We start from the raw sequence: 11,659 nt of genomic DNA on the forward strand, positions 1-11,659 counted from the left end.
TTGCTAGTGGATACGACCTGGTTGCTACCGCCGCAGCAAGACCATCCCGCTTTGCGGCGGGCTCTGGTGAACACCAGTAGCCACTTAGAACCGGTCCACCGGCACGGTCCTTGCCAATCCCTCGCTGACACAGTGGATCCACAACCTGTAAGCCGAATCGTGACAATAGATATAGTATAAAAGGGAGATAGATATAGTATAAAGGGGAGATAGATATATCATAGAGGAGATAGATGTAGTATAGAGAGGAGATAGATATAGTATTGAGGAGATAGATATAGTATTGAGGAGATAGATATAGTATAGAGAGGAGATAGATATAGTATAGAGGAGATAGATATAATATAGAGAGGAGATAGATATAGTATAGAGGAGATAGATATAGTATAGAGAGGAGATAGATATAGTATAGAGAGGAGATAGATATATTATAGAGGAGATAGATATAGTATAGAGAGGAGATAGATATAGTATAGAGAGGAGATAGATATAGTATAGAGGAGATAGATATAGTATAGAGAGGAGATATATATAGTATAGAGGAGATAGATATAGTATAGAGGAGATAGATATAGTATAGAGGAGATAGATATAGTATAGAGAGGAGATAGATATAGTATAGAGAGGAGATAGATATTGTATAGAGGAGATATAGTATAAAGGAGATAGATATAGTATAAAGGAGATAGAAATAGTATAGAGGAGATAGATATAGTATAGATAGGAGATAGATATAGTATAGATAGGAGATAGATATAGTATAGAGGAGATAGATGTAGTGTAGAGGGGAGATAGATATAGAGTAGAGAGGAGATAGATATAGAATAGAGAGGAGATAGATATAGAATAGAGAGGAGATAGATATAGAATAGAGAGGAGATAGATATAGTATAGAGGAGATAGATATAGTATAGAGGAGATAGATATAGTATAAAGGGGAGATAGATATATCATAGAGGAGATAGATGTAGTATAGAGGGGAGATAGATATAGAATAAAGAGGAGATAGATATAGTATAGAGAGGAGATGGATATAGTATAGAGAGCAGATAGATATAGTATAGAGGAGATAGATATAGTATAGAGGGGAGATAGATATAGTATAAAGGGGAGATAGATATAGTATAAAGGGGAGATAGATATAGTATAGAGGGGAGATAGCTATAGTATAGAGGAAATATATATGGTTTATAGATGAGATAGACATAGTATAGAGAGCAGGTAGACCTAATATAAAGAAGATATAGATATAGTATAGCAGAGAAAAATGTAGTATAGAAATTAAAGTAAAGCGTCCCGCAGCACTCCAGATTAGTATATAAATTAGATAGATACAGTATAGAGGAGATAGATATAGTATAGAGGAGATAGATATAGTATAGAGGAGATGGATATAGTATAGAGAGGAGATAGATATAGTATAGAGGGGAGATAGATATAGTATAGAGGATATAGATATGATATAGAGAGGAGATAGATATGATATAGAGAGGAGATAGATATATTATAGAGGAGATAGATATAGTATAGAGAGGAGATAGATATAGTATAGAGGGGAGATATATATAGTATAGAGGAGATAGATATAGTATAGAGGGGAGAAAGATATAGTATAGAGGATATAGATATAGTATAGAGATGATAGATATAGTATAGCGGAGATAGATATAGTATAGAGCGGAGATAGAAATAGTATAGAGGAGATAGATATGATATATAGAGGAGATAGATATATTATAGAGGAGATAGATATAGTATAGAGAGGAGATAGATATAGTATAGAGGGGAGATAGATATAGTATAGAGGGGAGATAGATATAGTATAGAGAGGAGATAGATATAGTATAGAGGGGAGATAGATATAGTATAGAGAGGAGATAGATATACTATAGAGGGGAGATAGATATAGTATAGAGAGGAAATAGATATAGTATAGAGGAGATAGATATATTATAGAGGAGATAGATATAGGATAGAGGAGATAGATGTAGTATAGAGGGGAGATAGATATAGTATAGAGGATATAGATATAGTATAGAGATGATAGATATAGTATAGCGGAGATAGATATAGTATAGAGAGGAGATAGAAATAGTATAGAGGAGATAGATATGATATTGAGAGGAGATAGATATATTATAGAGGAGATAGATATATTATAGAGGAGATAGATATAGTATAGAGAGGAGATAGATATAGTATAGAGAGGAGATAGATATAGTATAGAGGGGAGATAGATATAGTATAGAGAGGAGATAGATATAGTATAGAGGGGAGATAGATATAGTATAGAGAGGAAATAGATATAGTATAGAGGGGAGATATATATAGTATAGAGAGGAGATAGATATATTATAGAGGAGATAGATATAGGATAGAGGAGATAGATGTAGTATAGAGGAGATAGATATAGTATAGAGGAGATAGATATGATAGAGGAGATAGATATGATAGAGGAGATAGATATAGTATAGAGGAGATAGATATAGTATAGAGGAGATAGATATAGTATAGAGAGGAGATAGATATATTATATAGGAGAGAGATATAGTATAGAGGAGATAGATATAGTATAGAGGAGATGGATATGATAGAGGGGAGATAGATATAGTATAGAGAGGAGATAGATATAGCATAGAGGAGATAGATATGATATAGAGAGGAGATAGATATATTATAGAGAGGAGATGGATATAGTATAGAGGAGATGGATATTATAGTATAGAGAGGAGATAGATATAGTATAGAGAGGAGATAGATATAGTATAGAGAGGAGATAGATATAGTATAGAGAGGAGATAGATATAGTATAGAGAGGAGATAGATATGATAGAGGAGATAGATATGATAGAGGAGATGGATATAGTATAGAGGAGATAGATATAGTATAGAGGAGATAGATATGATAGAGGAGATGGATATGATAGAGGAGATATATATAGTATAGAGGAGATAGATATAGTATAGAGAGGAGATAGATATAGTATAGAGGAGATAGATATGATAGAGGAGATAGATATAGTATAGAGGAGATAGATATAGTATAGAGGAGATAGATATGATAGAGGAGATAGATATAGTATAGAGGAGATAGATATGATAGAGGAGATGGATATAGTATAGTGGAGATAGATATAGTATAGAGGAGATAGATATGATAGAGGAGATAGATATAGTATAGAGGAGATAGATATGATATAGAGAGGAGATAGATATAGTATAGAGAGGAGATAGATATAGTATAGAGAGGAGATAGATATAGTATAGAGAGGAGATAGATATGATAGAGGAGATAGATATGATAGAGGAGATAGATATAGTATAGAGGAGATGGATATAGTATAGAGGAGATAGATATAGTATAGAGAGGAGATAGATCTAGTATAGAGGAGATAGATATGATAGAGGAGATGGATATGATAGAGGAGATGGATATGATAGAGGAGATGGATATCATAGAAGAGATAGATATAGGATAGAGGAGATAGATATAGTATAGAGGAGATAGATATAGTATAGAGAGGAGATAGATCTAGTATAGAGGAGATAGATATGATAGAGGAGATGGATATGATAGAGGAGATGGATATCATAGAAGAGATAGATATAGGATAGAGGAGATAGATATAGTATAGAGGAGATAGATATAGTATAGAGGAGATAGATATGATAGAGGAGATGGATATGGTAGAGGAGATGGATATCATAGAAGAGATAGATATAGGATAGAGGAGATAGATATAGGATAGAGGAGATAGATATAGTATAGAGAGGAGATTGATATGATAGAGGAGATAGATATGATAGAGGAGATGGATATAGTATAGAGAGGAGATTGATATGATAGAGGAGATAGATATAGTATAGAGAGGAGATTGATATGATAGAGGAGATAGATATAGGATAGAGGAGATAGATATAGTATAGAGAGGAGATTGATATGATAGAGGGTGCATGATCATACTTTAGTGCTGTGAGAAAATAAGGCACAACAAGAGTCCGACTTTAGAAATGATGCCTCTACGTCTGCACATATCGAGGCATCACAAGGCAAGGTTACAATTATGAAAAGTCCCCCAATGTCTGCTGTCCACTGGCCATAGGTAACACCAGCCCACACTTTGCCAAATCATGTGGCAGAAAGGGCAGGCAGCTCCATGGAGTTGTCAGTGTGCCGCACAGTGCATGCAGTGCAAAATTTGAAAAACCTCTTTAAAGGGGTTCTCCACTGCCCCAGCATTCGAACATTTAGTTTTGAACGCTGGGTGCGGGGTGCGGGGGTCGTGACTTCAGGGCCATACCCCATCAATGTGCACAGAGTGAAGCTTGCTCTGTGTATGAGAAGAGCTGGGGAGACGGCATGTAATCGCAAGGTGGTCCCAGCAATCAGAATCCTCCGCAATGAGACACTGTATCTTTTGGATAGGGGATAAGAACGTATTTACCAGAGTTCCCCTTTAACTTTTCTTTTTTTTTTTTAAATACTGATTTTGTAATTGTTCCATTTTAAGCAACAGAAAATGTAATTCATAATTTGTACAGAAACAAGGAAGACACCTGCTGTGTTTATTTAGTAGGTGAAGCTGTACACAGTAGAGTAGTCATAGGAAAGTTTTTGGATGGGAGATGAAAGAGGAGGAAAAAATTGGAGCAGATTTAATTTGGCAGGAGAGATGGAAAACACAGCGTACTGGAGTGACATTCCCAGAACCTATTCTCATGTCTATAATAGCTGAAAACAAATAAGGGGAAAAATGAAATAGAAATGTTTACTAAGAATAAGTCACGCTATATGTGTAATAGTACAATACTAGAGATGAGCAAACCGAGCACCACAAACCCAGATTCCACCCGAATTTTAGGGTGGCTGTGACTCACAGATTTTTCTAATATTCTTCATTTCGGCTCACGCAAACATGGCGATATTAACAGAAGAAATGATGAAAATATGGCGTTTTGGGGCTCACAGGAAGGGAGAAAGTAATGGTACAGTGAAATGACATCACAGTACACCCAGCATTCCTTGCAGCTATCACATGACCCCAGGTTATACAATGATTTGCTGGTTTATGTGTCATTTGGCTCCCAGGTCAATAGGACACAGTACAGGGGGTGGATTTTAGTTATAGCATGTAAATTGAACATGCTTAGCCATCTAAAGCACATTTGCATATATTTTCTGAGTCATTAATAATTTTAAAGCCAACTGAAGCGCATTTATGTATATATCAAGTGTGTTTACATATATTTTGTTGATTTAATCACACACACAGTAATCCTACCTGGTTGTAAGATAACACAGTTCAAAGCGTGAAGTGAATGTTTACTAGTACATGAGTGGCAAATCAACCAAAAAGATCAAAATAATCTCAAAATATTTTGCAATTCACACACACACATATATATATATATATATATAGAGAGAGAGAGAGAGAGAGAGAGAGAGAGAGAGAGAGAGAGAGAGTATACAAAAAAAAGAGGATTGCAGCAGCACACATTGGTCAAAAAATTGAGGCTCTTTTTGATCAAAACGTATCCCCCCATCCACCACGGGGAGGTGGCCTCATTTGGGATGGGACCCTAACACAAATTCTGAGCCTAACGCTCATATCCACTCACCTCTGCTGGGCATATAGCCTCTGACTGGGTGACATGTTGGATCCTTTAACAATTTAAAACATAGATATAGATATATTTGGGTGTGTGTGTGTGTGTGTGTGTGTGGTAAAGAAATGATTGGAGGGAAGAGGGTACAGAACACCCCTGCCATGTCATCTGCATGTAAGCATGTTGGTGGCAGTACCAGCACCAGTACAGGTAGCAGCAACAGCCAGGTGTCTGATGCTAGTAGTATCATCTGTGTCAGCAAACAAAAAAGTTCTCACTGTATTCCAGGGGTTGTGTGGTTTTGGAAGATAGTACTGCCCTTGTGGACTGGTTGACTGGTTCAAAGTCTTCTAAGGAGGAGGGAGAAGAGTCTGATGATTTGACAGTGAGCCAGCTGTCAGTGGATTCTTCATCACCTACAGTTGCATGTTGTGGTAAGAAAAAGGTTAGTCTTAGATGGTCTGTTCTATCATCTTTGTCATTGCTTCCCTCCCCAGACCTAAGCAGAAGGATAGCATTAGCCAGGAGGAGGAGTTGTGTCACGGTCAGCCTTTAGAGTGTGTTGCTGAATTGGTAGAGTTGGAAGCAGTGGGCGAGCCTAGGCCTGTTAGTTTAACCTCCGTTGTATGTAAATTGTTTGAGCGTTTTCTAAGAGATACTATTTTGGAATATCCTGATAAAAATAAATCAGCATGGGTTTATGAGGGATCAGTCCTGTCAAACTAACCTGATCAGCTTTTATGAGGAGGTGAGCTCCAGACTGGACCAAAGGGAATCGCTGGATGTTGTATATGTGGATTTTTCCAAAGCATTTGATACGGTGCCACTTGAAAGATTGGTAAATAAAATGAGAAGGATTGGGCTGGGGGAGAATGTGTGTAAGTGGGTAAGTACCTGGCTCAGTGATGGAAAACAGAGGGTGGTTATTAATGGTACTTATTCTGATTGGGTGACTGTTACTAGTGGGGACCACAGGGGTCAGTCTTGTGTCCTATTGTATTTAATATATTCATTAATGACCTTGTAGAGGGGTTTAATAGTAAAGTAGCAGTCTTTGCAGATGATACTAAACTCTGTAAAGTGATTAACACAATAGAGGACTGTTAACTGTATATAGCTTATAACACAGTAGAGCATAGTGCACTGTGTATAGCAGATAACACAGTAGAGGACAGTGCACTGTGTATAGTAGATAACACTATAGAGGACAGTGCACTGTGTATAGTAGATAACACAGGACAGTGAACTGTTACAAATGGACCTGGATAGGTTGGAGGTTTGGGCTGGGAAGTGGCAGATGAGGTTCAACACCGATAAATGTAAGGTAATGCACATGAGAAGAAAAAAAATCCAGGCTGGGATTATGTATTAAATGGGAGAACACTTGGGATGACTGACGTGGAAAAGGACTTAGGAGTCTTAGTTAACAGTGAATTTAGCTGTAGTGACCAGTGTCGGGCAGCTGTGGCCAAGGCAAATAAAATAATGGGGTGCATCAATAGGGGCATAGATTCCCATGACAAGGAAATAATTCTACTGCTGTACAAATCACTAGTCAGACCACACATAGAATACTGTGTACAGTACTGGTCAGACCACACATAGAATACTGTGTACAGTACTGGTCAGACCACACATAGAATACTGTGTACAGTACTGGTCAGACCACACATAGAATATTGTGTACAGTACTGGTCAGACCACACATAGAATACTGTGTACAGTACTGGTCAGACCACACATGGAATACTGTGTACAGTACTGGTCAGACCACACATAGAATACTGTGTACAGTACTGGTCAGACCACACATGGAATACTGTGTACAGTACTGGTCAGACCACACATGGAATACTGTGTACAGTACTAGTCAGACCACACATAGAATACTGTGTACAGTACTGGTCAGACCACACATGGAATACTGTGTACAGTACTAGTCAGACCACACATAGAATACTGTGTACACTACTGGTCAGACCACACATAGAATACTGTGTACAGTACTGGTCAGACCACACATAGAATACTGTGCACAGTACTGGTCAGACCACACATAGAATACTGTGTACACTACTGGTCAGACCACACATAGAATACTGTGTACAGTACTGGTCAGACCACACATGGAATACTGTGTACAGTACTGGTCAGACCACACATAGAATACTGTGTAAAGTACTGGTCAGACCACACATGGAATACTGTGTACAGTACTGGTCAGACCACACATGGAATTCTGTGTACAGTACTGGTCAGACCGCACATAGAATACTGTGCACAGTACTGGTCAGACCACACATAGAATACTGTGTACAGTACTGGTCAGAGCACACATAGAATACTGTGTACAGTACTGGTCAGACCACACATAGAATACTGTGTACAGTACTGGTCAGACCACACATGGAATACTGTGTAAAGTACTGGTCAGACCACACATGGAATATTGTGTACAGTACTGGTCAGACAACACATGGAATACTGTGTACAGTACTGGTCAGACCACACATAGAATACTGTGTACAGTACTGATCAGACCACACATGGAATACTGTGTACAGTACTGGTCAGACCACACATAGAATACTGTGTACAGTACTGGTCAGACCACACATGGAATACTGTGTACAGTACTGGTCAGACCACACATAGAATACTGTGTACAGTACTGGTCAGACCACACATAGAATACTGTGCACCGTACTGGTCAGACCACACATAGAATACTGTGCACCGTACTGGTCAGATCACACATGGAATACTGTGTACAGTACTGGGCACCAGTGTACAAGAAAGATATAGTGGAGCTGGAGAGGGTTCAAAGACGGGCAACCAGGGTAATACGGGGAATGGGAGGACTACAGTACCCAGAAAGATTAGCAGAATTAGGGTTATTTAGTTTAGAAAAAAGAAGGCTTAGGGGAGACCTAATAACTATGCATAAATATATCAGGAGACAGTACAGAGATCTCTCCATGATCTATTTATACCCAGGACTGTATATATAACAAGGAGGTGACCTAATACTATATATAATATATCAGGACAGTACAGAGATCTCTCCATGATCTATTTATACCCAGGACTGTATATATAACAAGGAGGTGACCTAATAATATATATAATAGATCAGGACAGTACAGAGATCTCTCCATGATCTATTTATACCCAGGACTGTATATATAACAAGGAGGTGACCTAATAATATATATAATATATCAGGACAGTACAGAGATCTCTCCATGATTTATTTTTACCCAGGACTGTATATATAACAAGGAGGTTACCTAATAATATATATAATATATCATGACAGTACAGAGATCTCTCCCTGATCTATTTATACCCAGGACTTTATATATAACAAGGAGGTGACCTAAAAATATATATAATATATCAGGACTGTATATATAACAAGGAGGTGACCTAATAATATATATAATATATCAGGACAGTACAGAGATCTCTCCATGATCTATTTATACCCAGGACTGTATATATAACAAGGAGGTGACCTAATAATATATATAATATATCAGGACAGTACAGAGATCTCTCCATGATCTATTTATACCCAGGACTGTATCTATAACAAGGAGGTGACCTAATAATATATATAATATATCAGGACAGTACAGAGATCTCTCCATGATCTATTTATACCCAGGACTGTATATATAACAAGGAGATGACCTAATTATATATATAATATATCAGGACAGTACAGAGATCTCTCCATGATCTATTTATACCCAGGACTGTATATATAACAAGGAGGTGACCTAATAATATATATAATATATCAGGACAGTACAGAGATCTCTCCATGATCTATTTATACCCAGGACTGTATATATAACAAGGAGGTGACCTAATAATATATATATAATATATCAGGACAGTACAGAGATCTCTCCATGATCTATTTATACCCAGGACTGTATATATAACAAGGAGGTGACCTAATAATATATATAATATATCAGGACAGTACAGAGATCTCTCCATGATCTATTTATACCCAGGACTGTATATATAACAAGGAGGATACCTAATTATATATATAATATATCAGGACAGTACAGAGATCTCTCCATGATCTATTTATACCCAGGACTGTATATATAACAAGGAGGTGACCTAATAATATATATAATATATCAGGACAGTACAGAGATCTCTCCATGATCTATTTATACCCAGGACTGTATATATAACAAGGAGGTGACCTAATAATATATATAATATATCAGGACAGTACAGAGATCTCTCCATGATCTATTTATACCCAGGACTGTATATATAACAAGGAGATGACCTAATAATATATATAATATATCAGGACAGTACAGAGATCTCTCCATGATCTATTTATACCCAGGACTGTATATATAACAAGGAGATGACCTAATAATATATATAATATATCAGGACAGTACAGAGATCTCTCCATGATCTATTTATACCCAGGACTGTATATATAACAAGGAGGTGACCTAATACTATATATAATATATCAGGACAGTACAGAGATCTCTCCATGATCTATTTATACCCAGGACTTTATATATAACAAGGAGGTGACCTAATAATATATATAATATATCAGGACAGTACAGAGATCTCTCCATGATCTATTTATACCCAGGACTGTATATATAACAAGGGGGCATCATCTACGTCTAGAGGAAAGAAGGTTTCTACACCAGCACAGACGGGTTCTTTACTGTAAGAGCAGTGAGACTGTGGAATTCTCTCCCGGAGGAGGTGTCATGGGGAACTCGGTAAAAGAATATAAAGGGTCTGGATACATTTTTGGAGAATAATAACATCGCTTGTTATGTATATTAGATTTATAGGGACAGAACATTGATCCAGGGATTAATTCTGATATTTGGAGTCGGGAAGGAATTTTTACCTCTAGTATGAGGGTTTTTTGCCTCCTCTGGATCAACTCAGTAGGGAATCATTAGGGTTATAGGTTGAACTTGATGGACTCTGGTCTTTTTTCAACATTATGAACTATGTTAGTGGGACTGGTGATGGGGGAGCAAGGAGCCCACAATCAGACATGAGAAGTTCTTATTGAGAGGAGTGGTTGGGATGATGAGGAGAAGTTTGATGATGAAGATGTCAGCAGGCCTGTTGGTCTGATCAACTCAAGAGCAGGTGAGGACAACGCTACTGCATCGGCAGGCTTGAGAAAAGAGCTTTCCAGTGGAGGGGACAGTCGGTGCTGGTGAACCTATCACTTTTCAGTATCCTGCCGTGTGTAATACTTTACTATCTTACCAGATGCGAAAAACAGACACAGTGACATCTGGAACAGCCAGGGTTTGACTCGAATTAGGCCTCTATGTAAGTACACGGAGAAGCATCACATGGCCATTGTACAAGTACCCCTAGTCCACCAATGGCTGCTGTCCACTGTCTACTGTTACCACTTGTCCCCACTTTGCACAATCACGTGGTGGAGAGGGTGGGAATCCCCACGCAGTTGTTGGTATTAAGTACAGTGCATGCCACGTAGATACTTGAAGCAGTGGCTATGGCCAGGGAAATGGCCATACACACATACACCTTGAGTTATATATATATATATATATATGTGTGTGTGCGTGTGTATATGTATGTATGTGTGTATATGTGTGTGTATGTATGTATGTATGTTTGTATGTATATATGTGTGTATGTTTGTGTGAGTGTGTATTTATATATGTATGTATGTTTGTATATATATATGTGTGTATGTATATATGTATGTTTGTATATATATATATATATATATATGTGTGTATGTATATATGTATGTGTGTATGTATATATGTGTGTATGTATGTGTGTGTGTGTATTTATATATCTATGTATGTGTATGTATGTATGTTTGTATATATATATGTGTGTATGTATATATGTATGTGTGTATGTATATATGTGTGTATGTATGTATGTATGTTTGTATGTATATATGTGTGTATGTTTGTGTGAGTGTGTATTTATATATGTATGTATGTGTATGTATGTATGTTTGTATATATATATGTGTGTA

The 11,659-nt window shown here is 37.2% G+C and overlaps 1 long non-coding RNA gene across 3 annotated transcripts in view; it reads right to left on the bottom strand.

Annotated features, from left to right (window-relative positions):
* LOC130282657 (uncharacterized) overlaps positions 1-11,659 on the bottom strand; it is a 33,266-nt gene that overhangs the window by 18,787 nt on the left and 2,820 nt on the right. The window contains exon 1 of one of the 3 annotated variants that reach the window (XR_008846480.1): positions 4,879-4,953. The exons of 1 other annotated variant lie outside the window; for it this stretch is intronic. This is a non-coding gene — a long non-coding RNA (uncharacterized LOC130282657). Of the gene's footprint in view, positions 1-4,878; positions 4,954-11,659 lie in introns of those variants that run through there. One more of the 3 variants, XR_008846482.1, reaches the window with a different exon arrangement.

The sequence above is a fragment of the Hyla sarda genome, chromosome 7 (assembly GCF_029499605.1).
Source record: "Hyla sarda isolate aHylSar1 chromosome 7, aHylSar1.hap1, whole genome shotgun sequence".
Taxonomy (NCBI): Eukaryota; Metazoa; Chordata; class Amphibia; order Anura; family Hylidae; genus Hyla; species Hyla sarda.